Here is a 20,975-nt window from a genome sequence, read left to right as displayed (position 1 = left end):
CTGTTTCTGTTTCTGTCAGAGCTTAATCGTTTACGCGGGCATCAGCGTGAACCGCGTGGAGTGTTTTCAGCACGCGAAATCGCGCCTTGCAAGCCACAGGCACGCTAGGTAACTCCAGGGACCACTTATAACCTGAAACGCAACACGAAGGGGCAAACAAAGTTGTTCATGCGGCAAAAAAAGCTGATAATGCAGGTGAAATTTCCCCTCTTAAAACGTCATACGTGCCGCTTAAGCGGGATTCACACGATGGAGAAACCCTGTCCTTCTGGCCCGCCAGAGCTTCTCACGTGACCGGTTTTAGGCTTCGCCCCTCGGTGGGGACCGCCTGTGGATGCTCTGAGAAAGAAGATGCTTCCGCATGTGTTCGCCCGACGGCGGTGGCCCTCCGCGGGGAATGGAGCCTGATTGTGGCACATAGGGCGGCACGGAGCCTGGAAACACGTGCTCACTGCAGTCACGTGGTTTTATGTCGTAGCAGGTGGAAGTGGGTGGAAGGGCGGCTTTTTCAACGCGGTGTGGTCGACATGTGGTGAAGTGACAGGTGCGGGTGCCGCTTGGGATATCGCTATTACAGTCTAGTTGTATTTTGTACGCTGATGACACGACAAGTTATTCTTCTAACACAAGTTTGGATTCCCTAATTTCTCATCTCAATGCTGATGCCACTGAATTCGTTAAATGGTGCAATGATAATGTGCTAAATATTAATGGCACTAAATCACACTTCGTGATTTTTTCATCCTTGCTTAAAACTGTTCCGGGAAAGCCTTCCATAAGCCTTGGGCCAAATTTGCTTCATGCTACGGACCATGCCACATTTCTCGGCGTTGAACTGGACAGGCATTTGAAAATCACCAGTCACACATCTTTATTAACCCGTAAAACGGCCTATGGCCTGCGAATAGTAATTAGAGTCCGTCCCTATTTCAATGAACGCGTATTAGTCTCGCTTTACTATGCATTCCTTCACAGCCATATCTCATATTGCATTTCTTCCTGGGGGAACACATATCAAACTCACTTGGCACCTTTACAGCACACACAAAACCAAGCTTTAAGAATAATCACTTACAGCCATTGTTCATGTGATGCGTCAACATTACTCCGCAGATTTAATATTTTGTCAATTGGTGATTTAAATAAATATTCTCTTTGCGTCCTAACTTATAAATTTTGTCAAGGAAACTTGCCCATTTCGTTCATATCTAAAGATCGAAACCCGCATTTTGATGGCACTTGATTCTCACACCACAGCAGTTATCTCTTACCAAAATGTAGGACTAACTACGGCAAACTAACTGCGAACTTTTTGGCGACCTCATTCTGGAATTCAATACCCCCAAATCATCTCCTTCAATTCATTCTTTTAAGAGGCAGCTTCGTCGGATCATTTTGGCCTAACGATTGTTATTATGTACTTGTATATGTGGTATGTAGATAAATACCCCCCTTTAATTACCTTTTTGTATAATACTTCTGATTTTTAGTAACAATATTTGGCTTGATTGTGTAATCATGTTCTTCGTGTTTTTTTAGGATTGTTACTGCTGTTACCCGCGTTAGGTGTACTTTTCGTTCGTACTTGTTGGTAGGAGGTCCTTCCCCAGTCTATGACTATGGGACCTCCTAGAGTTATTTATGCACGGTACCATTTCTACTGAAACAATAAACTGATACTGAAACTGGAACAGTCGAACCCCGCTACAACGAACTCAGCTTTAACAAAATTTCCGCTTGAACGAAATATTTCCTGTTCCCCGTCAGCTAGCCATAGAAGTTAATGCAACAAAGTCCTCGCCACAACGAACCATTTGTCAGTGACAATTCCTTTATTTGAAAGAACTAGATGAAAAAACGAAACGAACCAAAGTAATAAAATAACAACAACATTCCAACACTGTTGCTTTGACATTCCACACTGCTGCACTAGTGTTGGAAAAATTTGTCGCATCGCACGAGATTTTGGCCAGTGCACAGAGGCTGCCAATATCAAAGACCAGGGTTTGCTTGCTTAAAGCCCAATAAGACCAACAGGTGCAGTCTGATCTTGTGGGCAGACTATTTTGGGGTCGAAGCTTACTCAGGCTGCTACTAAACGCTTTCCAAAAACACAAAAGACAGTGGATGAGACTCTGAATAAGAATGCGCTAAGGCTTCAAACTAACAGGCCCCCAGCAGTCTGGTTCGCAGACCGATGATCCATGCTTATGATAACTTCATCAGCCATTTCATCGAAAGTCGGGGCCTCTTTCACCGCTGCCTGCAGCATGGGAGAGTTGGCCCTCCACTCCTTTCCAAAAAGGCTGGAGGGAGTGGGAGATTGTCTGCTGCATCAGCCGTTGCTACAGTGGCTACAAAAAGGTGGCATGAAAAAGGGCGGAGCAAAAGTGTATCATAAAATCAGGCTCATTAACTCAGAAACAACGATTACGCATTCAGAATGAAGCTCGTTGGGATAACGAAAGTGTACATTACAGCAAAAAGTTAACAGTCTGCAATCGCTCTGCCCATGAGCATTGAATAAAACCTCATTTTCGAAGAGAAAGCAGCTTTCCTGGCTTTCCTTCACTATTCTCGAGGGTGGCGGTTACGTCACTTGGCTGTTTGCATTTGTGCTGTAGTTGTGCATTTGGGTTGGGCAGTGAGGGTTTTGTGCTCGTACAAGCATGTGTGATATCAACAGCTGCCGACCTGGCAGTGGGAACTGTATGCTGATCCATGCTTTATGCATGTCCTGGCTGCACTGGTGCAGTCGATGGAATTCGTAGTGTAGTACTTCTGCCGGTACGTTAGAAATAGAGGGTTCTTGTGACCACGTTGTAACGTAGCTGGCAGCCAGCGGCTGGGGTGCTCATTGCAACTGACCCTATGACAATAAACCCGCAGCCAATGTGCAACTGTCTACTTCACGGCAAGATGAAGAGCACGATGAGGTTCCGACATTGCGACATCTCGCTCCGACGGCAGAGCATTATTCTGGCCTCCTCGGGAGCAATTGTACACACTCCGCAGCTCCTGTTCCTGTCAGTTCAGTGGGCTTCGCAGGCGCACGCCACGTAGGAGGCAAAACTTTTTTTTTTTCCCCATAATTGGCTTCTCTGCATAGCTGCGATGTTGTGCAACAAAGCCACCACGACGTCGCTACCATGACGGGAATGAAGCGAAGTAAAGCTGCATAATATTATTTTTAATTTTGTAATCCTATTTGCACAAATCAGTGACTTTGAACTGTAAAAGTTCTAATTTTACAGTTCGAGAAACACAAGAAGTAGGAACTGGATGAGCTAGTGTGAAATATCTGATGTTTGAATACATGAATTGAAGCAAATGCTAAGTAGAGGGGTGCTCATTCAAATACCTGACATAATACATGGCCAACCCTGTTTCAAGTTCTTACACTTGAAGAAATAGAAATGCGCTCAGTCAATTATTCAAAATAGCCGATTATACGGAAGCTATACCATATGACCAATATTTTTCCCCAGCCTTACACCGAACAGCAACACCGTTTTTCACCCGTTGCTTGACCGTATCTTTGCATTTTGTTTGCATAGTTGGCAACAATGCCTCTTATCAAGCTTTGGCTGTGTTCCAATTCGTGGACAGCTTGGTAGACAGCCTACGAAGCAGTCTACCTAAACGTCTGAAGGAATAAAATTGGAACGGCGCCGCGGACCCAAATGCAACGCCAACGCAGACGGCAGCCTCGTAGCAGACATATTGAGCTCCGCAAGCCTCAAGTTTTGTAAATACAGTAGAATCTCGATGATACGAATCTCGCGGGACCTCGAAAAATATTCGTATCATCCGAAATTCGTATGAACCAACACAGACCAAAAAATTGAGCGCTGAAAAAAGTTTTCGTTTATTTCTTTTCTTACTTTCGCGTGAACAAATCCGTGATTTTTTCTGCTTTTTTTAAACCCCCACGTCACAAAGCAGTCCTTTCTGGAGCGCGTAACGCTTCGCCTAGATTCGCGCTTGTCTCCTCACTCCCGGTGTCCAAGCTCGCTACACGCCGCAACAGTCAAGCGTTTTTGCGTTTTTGCACGCGAGTTTGCACGCGTGCGTTTTTGCACGCGTGCGTTTTTGCACGCGATTCGCATGCCTCGGCTTTGCGCGCGCTGTATTTTCACGGCCGCATTGACGATTTCGCGCCCGCGGTATCTTCTACCTCGGTCAGAAAAAGACGCCGACGACTTGCGAAACGCTCAAGACAACCCGCTGGATCCGCCCGAGATGTTTAGGCTTAGCACTCCGGCAGATATTTTATGGGCGCTTTCACTAGCGGCGCGGATGGTGTTTTATAGTACCGTTTTCGCCAACGTTATCAGCTCCTTTGCTGCACAAGAAACTTCGTGTCTGCCTTGAGCGGCATTTTAAAGAGCGGCTAGAAGCAGTCGCTCAAGCGGCCGTGCCACTTCGCGGCCGAAGCCGCCGCCATGTTGCCGCCGCCGGCCGCGGCACGCGCAGCGTGCGAGAGGTTTCGCGTCGCGCATGGGGCGGGCGGGGCGCGTTTTCGAGAGCAGAAAACAACAGCCCGGCCGTTTCTGGAGAAAAAAGAGTGACAAATGGAGAGAGAGAGCCGTCACTTGCTTGTTCGGCAGTCGGGCGCCTCGCTGGCATCGCTGGCTCGTTCGTATCATCCGCCGGGCCGCGCAGGTCCGTTCGTAACAGCCGAAATTTTTCCCATGGCAAACAATGCAATTTTGCCGGGACTTTTCAGAAATTCGTATCATCCCGAAATTCGTATCACCCAGAATCGTATCATCGAGATTCTACTGTATTATTACCGTTGTTATTACAAACGTTCCACAATTTAAAAAATAGACAAAGTCATCTTCACCCCTAGCAAATTATACCAGATATTTAAACAAAGGAACAAGTGCTCTTGTTCCAACATTATTACGCAAAAAGGTGGCTCTGGCGGCACTTCTCAGTTTAGACAGAAAGGTAGCCTGCATCGTTGCTGACTTTGATGCCGTCTCCTCGAAGCAGTTTTCGTTGACTGCTTCGCTCGAATTGAAATGGTGATTAACATGGTGGGCTGTCCGCAAAGACGGCAACGAATGGTCTAAAGGGGAAATTGGAACGGAGCCTTTGTTTCTCTATTAAAGCAACGATCACCCTTGTGGATAACGACCTGCTCATGCAGCCAGCTCCTGCAGGAGGCAGTATGCCGAGAAGTCCGTGGTTGGGGACACTTGTGCCATCAAGGGGCGGGGAATTTAAACCTAACAATTACCAGCTGTGCTTTGCCCAAAGTGCAAGCTATGACTGTTAGCACGAAACGTAGAAATCGTGCCATTCAGCACCGATTGGTACGGCACCTAAAACGTACTGGTCAGTTCAGTTCCGGTGCATAGCCATACAAACCCAAATGCTTGCAAATAAACTGCGCCGGTAGTATATCCGTCTGCTTAACTGGCATATTTTATTTCTGAGAATTTCCGTTCGTTAAATCTTTCGGAATCTTTCTCATCTTTGGCTTCATGTTTACAAATTTTCGTTTTGCGTGAAACTCCGTCGGTCCACCTGTGAAGTTTGTCAAGAAGGGCCTTGGGAATTTGTTTTCAAGCAGCTCCAACTGGGCCATTTTGTGGGCACAGAGCCCCGTCATTTTTGCATGAAGGCAGAGGGTTTTTCGGCAGCGAAGGTGGCATCAGAAATGTGAACTTCTGTAATGGCTGTGACACTTTCAGAGGTAGGTGGGCCACACTAGTAATAGCTTTTTTAGGCGGCTGCAAGCTGCACAAATGGCAAAGTGGGGTGTCACAGCGCTGCCCACGTACTGAAGTGACGGGTAACGCGTGAAAAGAAATTCCCTTTGCCAGCCAACTGCTGGTCTTGCACAGTGGTACACAGCCATACCCATTGCGTACAGTAATGTGCTCATGGATACTGTGTCGCAAAAAAATACAACTTTGTTAATTAAGGGGGCCATGAAGCAAGATAAAACTACCGTATTTGCACGTAAATAACACGACCTCGTGTATAACGCGAGGGGAGCACTTTTGGTTTGTCCAAAAACGAGAAAAATGTATATTAAAATTACTATAACGCAAACTGATGAGAAGTTGCTACGAGGGCCCCCGGCACAAAGTGCAAGCTCTCTGTCTTTGAGTTGCACAAGCTCAGCGTTTACAGGCAATACTGGCGGACGAATTCTGCCAGGTCATTCTCAAGTTTACGGTCATTCTCGAGTTTACGACTCCTGGGTCCATGAAATGCTTTACAAGTCGGTGCTGCTTGAATTATGCGATCATGACACTTCCTCCAAAGTTGAATGTGGACTTTCTTAATCCGAGATGCTGCGCCGCGCTTGAATTTCCCTGCTCAGGACGGCAGCATCGCCGGTGTCTTAAATTCAGCGGCGTACTGATTTCGCCAGTTCATTGCAGCTGCTCAGAAAGCAGAAGCAACCACGGAAAAACACTGAGGAGCCAATGCTGCGCCGTGTGCGTGTCAGCTCTCGCCTCCGGACCAGACCGCCTGGTCATGTAACCACTAGCAACGTAGCCAACGACATTATCGGGAGAAGCCAGCACCAAAGTTGACGCCGAGAGCAGTGAGCTCTCGGCAGCAACAACTCGAGGGTAGAGCAGGGGGTTCGCACCTGCCGTTCCAGACATGATAGTGAGAGGCGAGTGCAAAGGATGAAGGTAGTTGAAGAAAGAATGCCGAGAAAAAAAGCTCGCGCTATGTTCGAGTCCGAATATAACGTGAGGGGCGTTTTGGAGGCAAAAATCGTTTGAAAAAAAAAAAAATCGCGTTACATTCGTGCGAATACGGTACGTTCAGCTTGAAAAAACTAGCCTTTGGCAACTCCCTCAGCTGCACTCCAGCTATGACAGATGTTTTTTTCTTTTTTGATGGTAGACGCAAGAAATATTGAGAAACTATCAAATCTTGCTCTACAGGGACGTCATATGGACCAGCACTGCAAGCGCTCATCAGTGCTATGTGAATAAGTGCACACTAGCATTCAAGGGACGTGATCAAACGACTGTATAGAGTCCCCACTACAATCCCCCAGTGGCATTCCTTGGCGTTGCTTAGGTTGTTCCCGGCAATTGTACAAACTAGATTTGGTGACATCTTAGGGAAATTGCCGGGAAGGGGCTGAGGAGCTGCCACTTCATCTGGTTCATCTCGCTTCTCTAATTGTATCTCGGTTATTTCTTTGAAGGTTGGAACAGAATTGGCGTCATTGTTATCGGGACAAGGCAGTCTCTTTATTTACCCAAACTTGTTTTTGTCTTCATGTCCCCTTTAAAGGGGCCATGCAACCAAAACAAAAGTTTGGTTCATCCGAAAGAGTGCCTCGTTAGAATCATACTGACACCACTTTTAACGGACACCTCGCTCAAGTAAGCTACATAATCAGGAAAAAAAGGGAATGGCCATGCGACCCAATCACTCATTTCCTGCAACAGAACCTATGATGTCGTATGGGCCAGCCATGCGATTGGCTGAGGCCGGTAAAAGCAAATGCAAATTAGGCAGAACTTATAAGCTTGACGAAGGAGCTATTTGAGCCTAAATGCAATGCATATTCATTTTACAGCAGTAAGAATGGTGGGGTAAAGCATGAAAGGTACGAAAATACACGTAAACAAAGAAGTGCCGAAGCACACTGCTGTTGGTACTGGGCGCACTATGCTTGTTTTAGTTGCACAGCAGTCTGCCGCTGTGGAGTTGTCTTACACGACACTGGCCGATTGGCGTAAGCGACGTTGTCTTACGTGACCCTGTTTGTCGAGCATACCCCATGTTTCATGAAACTATTACTTTCTGCTGTAACAAAAACAATCCAGGTGCAAACACGGTCAAAAACAAAGCAACGGCGGACAACGGTCTGTGGCCGAGTATGTAGCGCCATGAGGGAGAACCGACAGCAAGCAAGGCTGCAGAGCGTAATCACTCACTGGAAGTTTGTGTGGATGCTTGCCCTCATGACATCAGGGCAGACGCCACGAAAACACACGATTTGTCGGGATGGCCACAATTTTAATCTAAATTGATTTATTTCTCGGTGAATACAGCACCGTTTGCTGCCGGACAAGGGCTGGGGGCACTCTAAAACACCAAATCTTTCGTATCAAACAAACTTGTATTTTGTCTGAATGGCCCCTGTAAACACACAGTCCAGCCAACAGTGTGCGTGCATTCTCTGTACGAGGAACTGGCGTAGACGGACTGCAGGGACTCAAGAAACAGAATGAAATGACAGTGGAGGCAGACGGTGCTAAAGCATAGCAAGCCAAAAAGACACTCAGCTTGACAAGTGAGGATGAAATGCATGGCCAGCTGGTGTGGGAGTGTCCTAGACAACTGAAAAAGGTGAATAAGTGAGGGCACATGTGGCGCAGAGGGATCCCCGAGCATGGGCAGGTCGTTGTCCATAAAGTGGGTCGTGACTCAAGCCCGTGGAATGCCAGTGCAGGGAGGCATTTATCGCAAATGCGTTGAACGGCTAAGTGAGCGGAAAAGCTGGCATCTGGCCAAGTTGGTGTCTGTGGCAGCTAAGCAGCTCCTAAAGTGGCTGACTGCGCAAAGAGAACAAAAGTGGAGGAAACGTGTGGAACAGGAATATGCCGTTATTTCTTGAGCCAGTCAATGTGCCAGACATAAAGCTGTAATCTTTATATTTTCCAATGCTAGGAACCCTGGTGAATGCAGTGAGGCAATCGGTTTTTTTATGCACCACTTGGAACTAACCGTACAGCTCATTAAACTGTGGTGGCACCAGTGGCTAGGAACCATTTTGAATGCCCATTTCAAACACCTCTTGATTGGTTCTGCCAAGTCGGTGGTCATCCACAGCAGTGCAGAGATGTGGCATGCTTGGGGGATCCATGCAGTGGCATCCACTTGACTGCTGTGGCTGCTTACAAGGAGTGTCTTTGCCCCCCTCTCCCCCTGGTGCCGATCTGTTGTGTCTGTGTGGGTAAAGGTGCTGCCCTGCATTGTTGCAGGCACCATTGGGCTGATGCTGGCACGGTAGCTGCACACGGTACTGGGCGTGGACGTGTCTGCCCAGGCCATTGAGGCCGCCACACACAATGCACAGCTCAGTGGTGAGTAGTAGTTATTGGCCAGGACTAGCCAACATCGAGGGCTGATATAGTGCGCAACATTAACGACAACATTCAGTTGCAGGCAGCGTTTTTGAAGATATTTGACAGCACAGATCTGAGGTCTAGTTTAGTTAACGCCACTGCAGTTGACCCTTTGCACAAGATTAGCGCTGCAATTTAGGGGTGGAGGAGAAGGAGGAGGAATAGCCTTACTGTCAGAGGGGGTGTGAATGCCCTTGTGGGGAGGGAGGGAGGGTATAGTCGAAAAGATGGCACTGTTCATGGTTCAACCACCTGAAATGGTGGGTGGCATTTTGAAGTCAATGGTTCCGTGAAGATATAGTTCGTAGGTTTCGTGAAGAGATGGGTGCTACGTTTATCCAAGGAGTCAGTCCAGGTTATCACACCAACTTCTAGAGACCACAGGTCAGAAAAAAATTCAGTTTGTGACAACACCATTTTTTTTCCTCTATTTCCTCTATAAAACGAGTTCTTTTTTTTTTCTCTCTTCAGATTAGCAGCCTGCAAAGTCTCATGTGAGGCTTTCCATTTTAATGTATGGTGGCTGCAACATCGTAGTTTGCTTGCACTTTCTGCCTACTGCACCTACTTCTGTCTACCCTGCAGTCTTGACAGCAAGCAGTGTTAGCACAGTGTTTGCTTTCATGATTAAGAACTTCCCCCTTTTTCAGGAGAAGTTGCACATTTTTGTCATCGTTGTGTGTAGTAAGCCAGCCCGTCCTCCCATTCATGTCCACTTTTCGCCTGGCCTTGCACACACCAGGACTTGATCAGCATCATGGCTGGGCACACATCGCATTGTTTCCACTAAATGAGCCTTTGCAGAAGCCACTACGGTGCTTGGCAGTGAACACTCAGTTACACAGTGTGAGCATGTCAGAACCAAAAGGACTTACTACATATATCATGAGCTCTGCCATGCATCAGAATGTGCTGAAAATTTGCAGCGAAGTACACGTACTGTGTGTGGAGTTATCGGCATTGGGCCGTGTTAAAGGGGTTCATATAACAGAAGCTATGGGAGAGCTTTTTGCACGAGGAGCGGCTGTCTGTAATTAGGCAAGTGAAATAGCTGTGGTGCAACTTTTTCCCAGCTTTTTTTAATCAAGAGGTCGCCACCTTCCAGCCCATTTGTTAGGCTGCCACTTGTTATCTTGCATCTTTGTGTGTACATTCTGCACCCAATAAAGGATGGGGTTCTTTCTCGGCTCGGCAAGCGGGCGTGCACATCGTCTCTTCCTGCAGGCTCGGGCCACTCGTGCTCCCGCACGCTCCTGCGTCCCCAGCCATGCAACAATCTTAGATTTGCGGTGCATTTATTTGTAAATTGTGAAATTGCCCAAATTCTTTTCGGGTCATGTTTGGAGTTAATTTTTATTGTCATAATCTGTGCCTTCAAGCGTACGCATAGACTTTCGCTGCACATTTTAGTGCCACGCCTCGATTACGAGGGAGTCAGACTTGGTACAACAGTTTTTTTTGGTAATCGGGCCCACAAGTGACTGCCTTTGCTCTACTGGGCATGTGTGTTCTGCCCCTTCTGGGGTGGGCAGAAGGTTTCCAGCGCATGCTACCAGCGCACAAGCAGGCCAACCCTCAATGGGTTGTTGTCTTTTCTGTTAGGCTTAAGCACACAAAAGCCCAAGGCGCCAGTCACACCTACAGCGATGTCCTTATTGCAGTTTATGTGGCCATTATTGTGACTCTGACAAATGGCAGTGAGGATTGCGCCATGGTGCATCAGTGTGGCCCTGCTTTGTGTGCAGCAGAATTGCATATCCATGGGCAGGTCAGATATGTTATCCCTCTGGGATTATGTTCACAGGAACATCTGTTCGCACTGTCTGTCGGGGATCGATGCTTGAGGTGTAAAAGGAATCACAGGCCAATCCGGCCTTATCCTTACTTGCATTTGTCATTTCCTGGGCTGTCAAACAAAATTTTCAAAGCTCCCACATGCGAAAGTTGTGTCCAACAGCTTCTGAAAATCATGTCCACATCTTGTCGGGTATCATGTCGACGTGCATGACATGAGCAGCCATCACTGAGGGAGGCTGCCAAGATTGCTGCAAAGCATGGTGTCTCTAAGGAAAACAAAAGGCAGGCTATTTTGGGAACCTAAAGGAAGACGTGGACAGTGCTTGGAGGAGTGCATCTTTTCCTGTTCTTTTCAAGTGATTTATTTGGTTGTGGGTCACTGCTGTGCTTGCGCACTGCTGATTTATGCAAATCAGCCAAGCCTGCAACTGAGTGTGTAATGTCGCACTCAGTGCTGTTTGTGCGTGGAAGAAAGATGCGTTTGGCCTGGTGTGCCTGTCCCGCCTAACTGACACCAAGTACCAACAAAGCTCCACTCCTCACCACCTTGATAGCAGTTTGTGCCCTTGTTGGGCGGACATTTCCATGAGGGAGGTTAGAAATGCTGCCAGTCAAGAGCACCGCAAGAAGCACTCAATTTTTATGTGTGCCTGCACTTGGAGGAGAACAGTGGTTTCTGCAGTTTTGTGTTGATGTGTGTCATCTGTATTTCGCAGGCATCAGCAACGCACGCTACCAGGTTGGCCGGACAGAGATGCTGCTTCCCAAGTTGCGCGGCTAGTTCCTTGCCAACGACCTCTGCGTCATCGTGAACCCGGGCCAGGCGGGCCTGAGTGAGTGTATCCCCACATGGCTCGTATTTCAATATCTGACAGAGCCTTCCGCAAAGCCTTGTGCAAAGCCTTTGGAAAACAGCTCTTGAATAATTAGATAGCTCCTTATAAGCAGGTGTAAGAATTTCCTCAGAACTTGACATTAGGTGTTTCATGGCTGGTCTTGTGAGCATTAGCTGTAACAGCGTTGCATCGTTGCGGCTTGCCAGCGAAGGTGGGTGCTGCAGTCATGTGGAGATGCACACCCTTCTTTTCTTACTTGTGCTTGACAAAAATCCACAAGCCCTGACGTTTCCTTGCACACCATTCGTCAGAGTTGGATGCTTTCAAAAAGCCTGCCGCTGCAGCACGGATTAGGGAGTTATATGATCTTCCTGGCTCACTTTGTGAATGAGAGATGAAAACTGCATGACATTTGTGTTTTTAGTGCTGGGCAAGGGCCACTGATAGTGCCTTCCCTTCTTCCTTTTGTGCTGATGATTGTGAGTGGGGTGGAGCCCGTCCTTGTCGCTGACAAGCAAGGCCTACAATGAATGCGTGCTGCCAATGTGTGCTGATGGAGCAAAAAAGCGTCTAGGTGCCTCAGAAGGCACCTAGGAAGCAGACTTGAATGAGTTCAGAAACATGTGAAGTGCCACACTGAGGGAAAGAGGGCACCTGTCATGGTGACAGAGCAAGAACACACTTGGGAGGGGGAAGTGCCATTGGTGTGGGCATGTGTGTGTGATCAGGAAGCATTGTACGGATAAAGCATGCCCCACTATGCCCCGACGGTGGCTGACAAAGTAGGGTGTGTGATGCAGGTTGTTCACCTCCATCACAATACAGCCACGGGGGGTTGCCAGCGTGCTACCACTTCAAACACGGCTCACATTATCGAGTTGCTTGAAAATGCTGGGCTGGTTCCTCTGAAATGTTGTTGCTTCGTGATCGTGGATTAGACAGTGGATGGGGATGGGGGTCATTGTGGCTGAAACGAAGAAAGGACCGAGGAACCTGTGATGGCCCCAAGATTTGAGTAGGGGTGCTAAGCTGTCATGGTGAATGAGAACCATGTTTGTTACTTATGGACAGTGGGGGGGACGGCTTGGTGGAGCATACTTCGGGAATATCAAATGTTCTCGCCACCGTCATCACTTTATTGCTGCGTGTTTTATGGCACCTCAGGGTGGCTCCAGCCTTCTGACGTTTATGGGGAGGCATCGCTGACTTGTTGAGCTAGACGTGGGAGGCTTTGCAGCCAGGCGTGGCTCACCGGTGTCTATATTAAGTGCCCAGTGTTGACATCTGCCTCCAGTTTGCACCGCGTGTTGTGCAGCTTCTCAGCTGGCAAACAGCTGTGCCTATAGCGACGGAATAAACCTTATTTGGTGGCTCTAGCTGTGCCATAGTATCTTCTATTTCCACGTTCAGGCACGCTTCACCACAAAGCCTTCTCAGTGGCAGAATTGCAAGCAATGCTGTGGCGGCTCCTGACGTTGTCGGCCCTTGGCCTGCTTCTTTTTTTTAATGGGCCCAGGAGTGTGCGTGTTGCAAAAAAGAAGAAAGGTGTAAATAATTAAAGAATAATAAATAATTAAAGTCAATAATCCTCCGAACAGCACAAAAAAAATTTGACAAGACATAAGCAGGGCACTGCACTGTGTCCTGTTAAAGTTTTGTTCACACTTTTTTTTCCCACTCTCCAAGAGTAAACATGCGTTCGCTGGTGACAGTCTCTTGCCGAGAGAATCTGCAGATAGCCTGCAAAAAAAGAACAGAAAAAAGGGAGTGCAGTTCATCTCGCTGATTCTTGACAAGAAGCAAGGAAGCAGAGGCAAGGTCAGTGCACGTGGGAAAGGTACAAGGAGCCCCTTGTAGAGCATATTGCTATACTTGCGACGCAGAATCATGTTCCCACTCCTCACTAGCATCAATAGCAAAATAAGACACTAGATCACAATCTTACTTATCTTATGGACTGTTCTATATGTATCCTGCTCCTTTCAAGATGCAGTTGTAGGCACACAGGAACTCGTGTACACATAGAAAATATCCTGCGAATACCCCTGCAGTGTTTTTTCATGAAGCATCAGGGGGAAGCTTAGTAGCAGAAACGTCATGAAATCCAAAGTGGTTGTGTTGCGAGAGGAACTGGCAAGCAGTTGTTCAGTACAGGTGATGAAGTCCTAGAGATGAGTGTAAAGTTGCACTAATTTTGGCCAGTTGTTCAGAAGAAGCCACCACCTAATGAAGAATCAGCTTGGAATACTAGACTTTATGGGAGCACTCTGAGGCTGACCTGCACTTGCAGCATTCCCTAAGATTCATCCTTTCCAGGGCTATCCCAGCCTTGCACTGGTACTAACATGGTGTAGTACTTGGGTAGCAGTCCTCTCCATCAGATCATTGCAAAGTACTGTGTTCCGTCAGTCCTTTACCTGAAGGGTAGTGATGTTGGGCATCGAATTGTTCATCCAGTCCTATCCCACCGAAACTGTATAGCTCACAACTGTGGCACTAAACAAACGGCATGGAACACGGGTGAAAGTTGCGTCTCTCTCATTTCCAGCTGTATTTAGTTTAAGAGCTATGCCATTACACCAACTAGCCGAGGTTTTTCTTTTTTTTTTTTTTTGTTCTCTCTTCTAAAGCCACTGTGCTTTTGTTTCTATTGTCTTGGTTTGATGGCCCAGGTCTTCTCTGAATCTACATATTAGCATGGACAGTATAGGCAGACTCAGGCCATGCACATTTTTATTTATTTGTACAGTGTAGACCGCTTATAACGTATGTCGCGGGAGCCGCAAAAATCCGCACTATAAGCGGTACCGCACTATAACCAAAACACGCGCGAATTCAACCACATCGCCACCTATCTCTCAAGTCAACCTATATTTATCATCACTCAAACGCACAGCACTTAAAAACGGAGGCACGGTCTATATTTCGTGTTATTTTTAACATCAGCCGCTGCTGCAGGGCAAAAGCGCAGTCTCACAAACGGCGAGCGCGGCTTTAACTTCCGTTGTGTTTGTTTTGAGACCATGGCTGCGTTTTTGGCATCTATGAACAGATGCCGCATGACGTGATAAGAACGCCAGCGGGATTTTTTTTTTTTTACCCCACCTTGCGTTCACGATGCCAAAGGCGGCTGCTTATCAGCGCAACGTACTGGTGGTGGAAATCTTCGGCTTCGCGCGGCTCGAATGTTCGGAAAGGGAAAGAGCGGTGGCTTATCAGCAACAACGTTCTAAAGCGTGAACCGCGTGGTAGATTTGGTATTGCGAAAACGTGCAGTGCACGCCAGCGCGGATACAACGGGCGTGGTGTGAGCAGGGCGGTAAAAGGCGGCAACATGGCGTCGGCACTGGCCGTGAAGCGGTGCAGGCAGTTCCAGTAAGTTCCAGTGACCGCTTCTAACCGTTCGCTGAAATGCCGCACGGGGCGCAAGTGAAGATGCTCATGCAAGAAAGGAGCTAATAATGTGGGCGAAAAGTGGAATATAAACTGCCATCCACGCTGCTTGTGGCAGCGCCCATCAAAAAATACCGCGGTGGTAAGCCTAAACATCTCTGGCGCGGCTAGCCGGCTCGGACCGCGTCTCCCCATTGGTGCAAGTCGTCAGGCTCCTCCCACTGCCACGCGAAGAAGCCACCGCGAGCGCGGAATCGTCGACACGAGCACGAAAAAAAAAAAAAAAAAAGCGTAACGCTGATGTGCACGATTCGTGCGCGAAAACGGGCCATGCGGTTCCCGATTAATAAAATCAACTTGCCGCGCGTGGATGGGGAGACTGTCGCTATCTTCCGAGATGCATCAAGCAAGGTCAGTTGTGGTTATCAGGTACGCATGAACTAAAGGGTGCCTATTTTTTTTCTTTGGGTGTCTACGTTAGAGGAGGGCAAGGGGTGCACGCTGCGTCAGATGGCCGATTTCATACCTTCTTTTTTTTCTTTTGCTACCCTAAAACGATGCCACAGCTGCGCCGGTCGATCACCAGACCCGCCGAAAAACCGCACTATAAACGGTATTGTGCTTCGGCCAACCGCATCTTAAGCGGTATGCTTATGCATTGAGTTCTATGGGAGGCAAACCGGTGGTCGCAAAAACCCGCGGTATATCCGGTCCCGCACTATAAGCGGTTACGTTATAAATGGTCTACACTTATTGGTGATCACTGCGTGACGATATGTAGGTTGGGGGCGAAAACAGGGAATCGGAGAGGGCTCTCCCATTCCCTGAAAATGTCATGAGCTATTCACTAGTGATCTTTGGCTCGGAGAAACGATATCTTTATTCTGCCACAGCTTATTTCTAAAGGTCTCTTGCGTGTCTAACAAGCGGATCTGGCATTTTCAGCCAGTTTCCAGCAGTTTCGGTTTTGCTTTTGCATTGCAAAATTCATATTTACACAACTTCCTGCCGATTTGCCATGGCGCCTCCGTTGCCCACTACTGTTTCTTGAAAAATGCACGCCGCTTGTGGTTGCATTTCACCCACGCCTTCCCTTCAGCTGAAAGCCAAAAGATAACACTAAAACGTCGGATATCAGTTCAGACGAGGAGAGTGCTTCCAATTGGCCTTGAACACCGCCAGCTGTTCACCGCCCAGTTTCCTTTCCATACGAGGGTATTTTTGGGGGTCTAGTTTTGCTGCTTAGTAGAACTGCCTATTTCCACAAAGTCTCCAACAGGCTTGATATTGTTTCTTTTCAAAAATGTTAGGTGGTGCTGCCATCAGGAGGCTCATAGTGCTGAAGTCTTCATAGCGCAACAGCTACTTGGTAGAAGCTTGCTGGGCATGATTCCAGCGCATCGCACCTTATTCCTGCAAGCAGGGCTACCATAGGGAGTCAGTAGGTGATATTAAACTGCAGATTAAAGTTCTGACAGACAAGTGACGATCAGAGCGTCAACAAGCATCCGCCACCGTGTTTCGTTTTCGACTCCAAGTGGATTTTCTCGCATCACTTGCTTGCCTCGAATCTTCTTCTGGCCACAATCATTGACAAGGTGTTTTTACGTCATGTGGGGACTACATGGTGTCTTTAAGAATGTCAAACCACCAGATTTCTTCCAGAAAAGCATCTGAAATTGTGAAATTTGAAATAGAGGTTGGGCTTCACCGCACGGCACGGGCACCACGCGTGCTAGTATTTTCTTTGGTATCCGGCAAATTGTTGCGAGCAAATCAATTTTTTTTCTAGGATGGGTTTTTCGAATGTTTACCTACAAAATTTATATTCTAAATTTTTCCTAGTACTGGTGGTTTGCTACATACAACTTCCTTTTGCGTATTTTCTTCGACGGCTGGACGAAAATTTCGAATTTGATAATTTTTTTCACAATCATCATTTATGAAACAATTATTAAAACTTGTGTCGTTAGAAAGGACCTTGAATCATCTGCATTTTATGTCACTGCAATATGTGCCTACCCAATATGTTTAGCGCAGAAAAAATGTCATCTTAGACCCCTAAAAATCGGTCAATTTTTCGCGGTAACGAAAGAGTTTTAAAGGCCAACTGCACTCAAATTTCATCTGGGCCAAATTTACTTTGAACGCACAGTACGTACCACCAAACCAACTGGAACATGACTGGTAGCCGCTGTTGCGGATCTGGTAGCGTGACCGGTGGTGGCGTTTGTTGATCCGGAGTTGGGGCGAACATTGGGGCTTGTAGGGCGACAAAAGAAACTTTATGTACAGATATCTACATGGCGTTTGACTGAGTGAACAGGCTTTTTCGCTCCTGCGCGCAGGAGCTTAAATAACCAGGTTGGGTCCACCCCGTTTCCCCCTTTCCTCGACTGACGTCAGTATGGTCCAATCAGGGGCGCCCCGGCTGACGTCCACACACTCACAAAGAGACGGCACTTTGCACAGGTTAATGTTCAGTTGACTCCTGATGATGCAATGGTTGAAGCTCCGGGAAGACGCCCTGACCCCGTCGATAATCCGGCGTGGAGTACTCGTTGAATAGCAGCGTCTCGGACCACAACAGAGCAGTCCCCCGCTGACGATTGCCGCTGGAAAAGCAATGCTGCACGTCTTTGTAAATCCCTCCCTGCCTCCCTGCCTCGCCGGCGGGTAGCCGCGGAAAGCGCCTTTTTCAGCAGAAGCGTCCCTCTCCGCCGCGTCATCGTATACAAGCCGGGTCGCCCCCCCATCGATGAGGGTAGGGGATAGGAAAACTTGCGATAATGGGCCGACAGAAGCGTTGGGTGACTGAACCCGATAGCATTGCAGACGAGCGTCGTAATGTCAATACGCCGATCGTAACACGGCGTTAAATGCGTGGTTAATTAATTCGAAGCATTTAGAACAGCTCTGTCGCAGGCGACGTTGCACCTGCCGGCAGATCGCGCAAACAGCCGTGAAGCAGAAGGGACATTGCGGCCGGCCGGGTGCTTTTTCCTCCGGCCAGCCAAGAGTACCGGTTGAGCTCCGCTGGGCGTGCTTCCCCTAGGACTGCAGGGAGAGTGAAGCATTGCACACAGGCTCGCTCCGGCTGGCCGGCCGCGTGCAGCTTCTTGCTCGCCGCCTGGGCCAGCTGGAGGCCTGGCTGTAATGGCTGCACTCTTCGCGATTTCGGTTTCAAAATCTCCAATTTTCGATGGTCATTTGCGCCGTGGATACGCGTATTTCAGCTGTCATATTTTGTATCCTGCAATATTTTTAGGCAGGCTATACGAAGTAACATTTTCAAGCGGTTGAAGTTTTGAGTGCAGTTGGCCTTTAATCGTGCCGTTCTGTCGTTGTTGTCCGGTCCAGAAAATGGCCGCCGCTGTAAAGAATAAATAAATAAAAGAAACACCTACGTTGTGTGATGGTATTTAAATGCTGGCCCCTGCAGTAGCTGCCCCATGTGTTACCGCTTTGCTATCACCACGTGTTGTCAGCCGTAGAACAAAAGTTGTCGTCGTTCTTCCATGTCCTTTCTTCGTCTCACTTGGGCTATTGGCGAGGAATCGAGAGCTTTGGGGAGATCACGTGCCTGTTCCATAAAACTCTGAATCAAAACTGCAAAGCTGCATAATGCCGTATTTTCGTGTGTATAAGCTGCACCAAAAATGCAAATATTTCAGTGGCAAAGTAGGGGTGCGGATAATACACGGGGTTTTTCCTTTAGTGCAGCTTCATGGCAACGTGCGTTGTGCATGAAGCTCCTCCGTAGCTTCAAAGAATGCTGCACCACAAACAACACGAATGGAACTGAAGATGACCTTGTGTACAGCAGTGAGGACTGCGGCTCGAACGATAGCTCTAGCGAGCGCTGTGGCAATGAGTGAATTGTGACTTTCGCCTTGCGGTCAGTGTATTCTGCTTGGTAAATAGTATACGCTTTTTCTGTCTACATAGTATGTCATGTGTTGCTTGAGCAGTAGCCTTGGTGCAGCGTTTCCTCAATCAAATGTGCTGGCAATACGTGAAGGTTTTTTTTTCCGGCGGGCTGAAAGTGGGGGTGTGGATTATATGCAGGGGCGGGTTATATGCATGAATATACAGCAGTGTTTGCCGCATGATACCTGAGTGTGAAGTTTTGTGGGTAGGAGAAAAGAACCTGGTTGAAGTTGCGATTTTCGCCAAAAGACAAGGAAATGACAGCAAACAAAGAGACCCAAATACGATGTACTAGCAGTAAAGGAAGAGTTGTTAGTAAGTATCACCAGGCTCTCACCTTCGAAATGCGTAAGCAGACTTCAATGCCCGAGGAATTTTGTGACAGCTTGTTATACAATGCATTCGTGTGTGTCATGCAGGTCGTGCAGCCATCCTTTCCTCAGGCAGGGAAAGTGGGAGGGCCGTTCCGCCTCCTCTTTGCCTGTCCAACAGTGGACATGTTCCCACGGACTCGGCACTGTGAACTGCTGCTGCTGTTTGGGCAGTAGAGGACGACGGCTGCGCTGCGCACTGTGCAATCAGCTCAATTGTTGTGGTGTGCTGTGATTCTGAGAGATGTACAATAAATTCGCTCTGTACTGCTCCTGCATCCAATTCACCCTCTTTCTCTTTTTTTTCATTCTTATTTTCTTATATTTTTAAGAATTGGTGGCATTATGAAAGGGCTTGAATATCCTTAGTCCTTTACTGTGGGGCAACACAGCTGTGTGACAAGTTTTACTGTTATTTCAGTGAGTACAGTTCTGGTTAAAAGTTCCATCCTTGGCGCTATCCTCTAAGGAATTCAATTTTTTGGAGAGGAGAAGGTGGTTGAGCACGGGCGATGGATGAAGGCTGTCCGCACGTGTGTGTTTAATTTCTGCCATGTGATATGGGCCGGCGCTGTAATGGCCTGTGATACGAGCGATTGTGTTTTCACTGCGTTTTTATGATAACCCCTTCAAATAGCATGCACTTATTGGTGTTTTTCTGTTTATGTGGCATAAACTCCATAAACTCAGTTCAAGTTCTGGCGTGTGGTTCGTTTTTTCGTTAGCTTTGTGCCTGTCTTAATGTTCGCTAGTACGATGAATTCCTTAGATGTTCCCAGGCTAGGTATAATTAGGGTACAAGCTTAAAGGGACACAGAAGAGCCTTTTGTAAAAGTAACAAAAGGCCTTTATTGTCGCGTAGCACCATTATAGCGATGCGATGCCGTTGGAAATACTGATCTACATTCAGTATTAGCTGCGCCAGAAGCAATTAAATGCACCTCTCCTCCCTTGCCGGTTGATTCCTCCTCCCTCTCTGCTGCTTTCAAAGCAGCTGGAAACACCAGGAATAGTCATGTGACATCGCGACGCTTGACTTCCGTTCTGCGCTAGCTACATTCCTGCCCCTAGGCACGCGTCAATCGCTGCGGACCCGCCTTTCGTTACCTTTGCCTCAGGATCGTACAGGAAGGAGGAAGAGCAGACGGAAGCCATTGGCAGTGACGTTGCCGGCGGCCGACCTCACCGGCGATTGGGCGAATCGGGGGGCGGCTCGCCGTTGCGTCAGCAGCGATCGGCTCGCTGCGGCGTCGCACTCATCGGCTGGGAAAGGCTATCTTCAAAAATTTTTTACAAATTATCCGTACAACGTATGGGGCTCACACTTGGCTCAAAGATCCCCAGTTATGTGTTCTACCACCTGAATGCATTTGATTGCCACCTTCACAAAGCTTTTCTGGGTCCCTTTAACTCACGAGTGCTACCAAAATATTTTTGACATTCATTGTTGCCCACCTACAATGAACCTGGTTTTAACGAAATCTTCGCTGTAAAGAACAAATCTTCGTTTCGCGATGCCGTTT

At 47.8% G+C, this 20,975-nt stretch overlaps 1 protein-coding gene across 3 annotated transcripts in view; it reads left to right on the top strand.

Annotated features, from left to right (window-relative positions):
• LOC144168894 (uncharacterized) overlaps positions 1-20,090 on the top strand; it is a 29,653-nt gene extending 9,563 nt beyond the window's left edge. For all 3 annotated transcript variants that reach the window (XM_077697886.1, XM_077697885.1, XM_077697884.1), the window contains 3 exons: positions 8,982-9,083; positions 11,639-11,755; positions 19,501-20,090. The gene's annotated coding sequence lies outside the window, so the exon portion shown is untranslated. The remainder of the gene's footprint in view (positions 1-8,981; positions 9,084-11,638; positions 11,756-19,500) is intronic.
• The last annotated feature ends 885 nt before the right edge of the window (positions 20,091-20,975 follow it).

The sequence above is a fragment of the Haemaphysalis longicornis genome, unplaced genomic scaffold, assembly GCF_048455015.1.
Source record: "Haemaphysalis longicornis isolate Haplotype H1 unplaced genomic scaffold, Haemaphysalis longicornis Haplotype H1 scaffold_2, whole genome shotgun sequence".
Taxonomy (NCBI): Eukaryota; Metazoa; Arthropoda; class Arachnida; order Ixodida; family Ixodidae; genus Haemaphysalis; species Haemaphysalis longicornis.
Note: the sequence above shows the minus strand (reverse complement) of the source record. Positions and strands in the feature narration are given on the sequence as shown.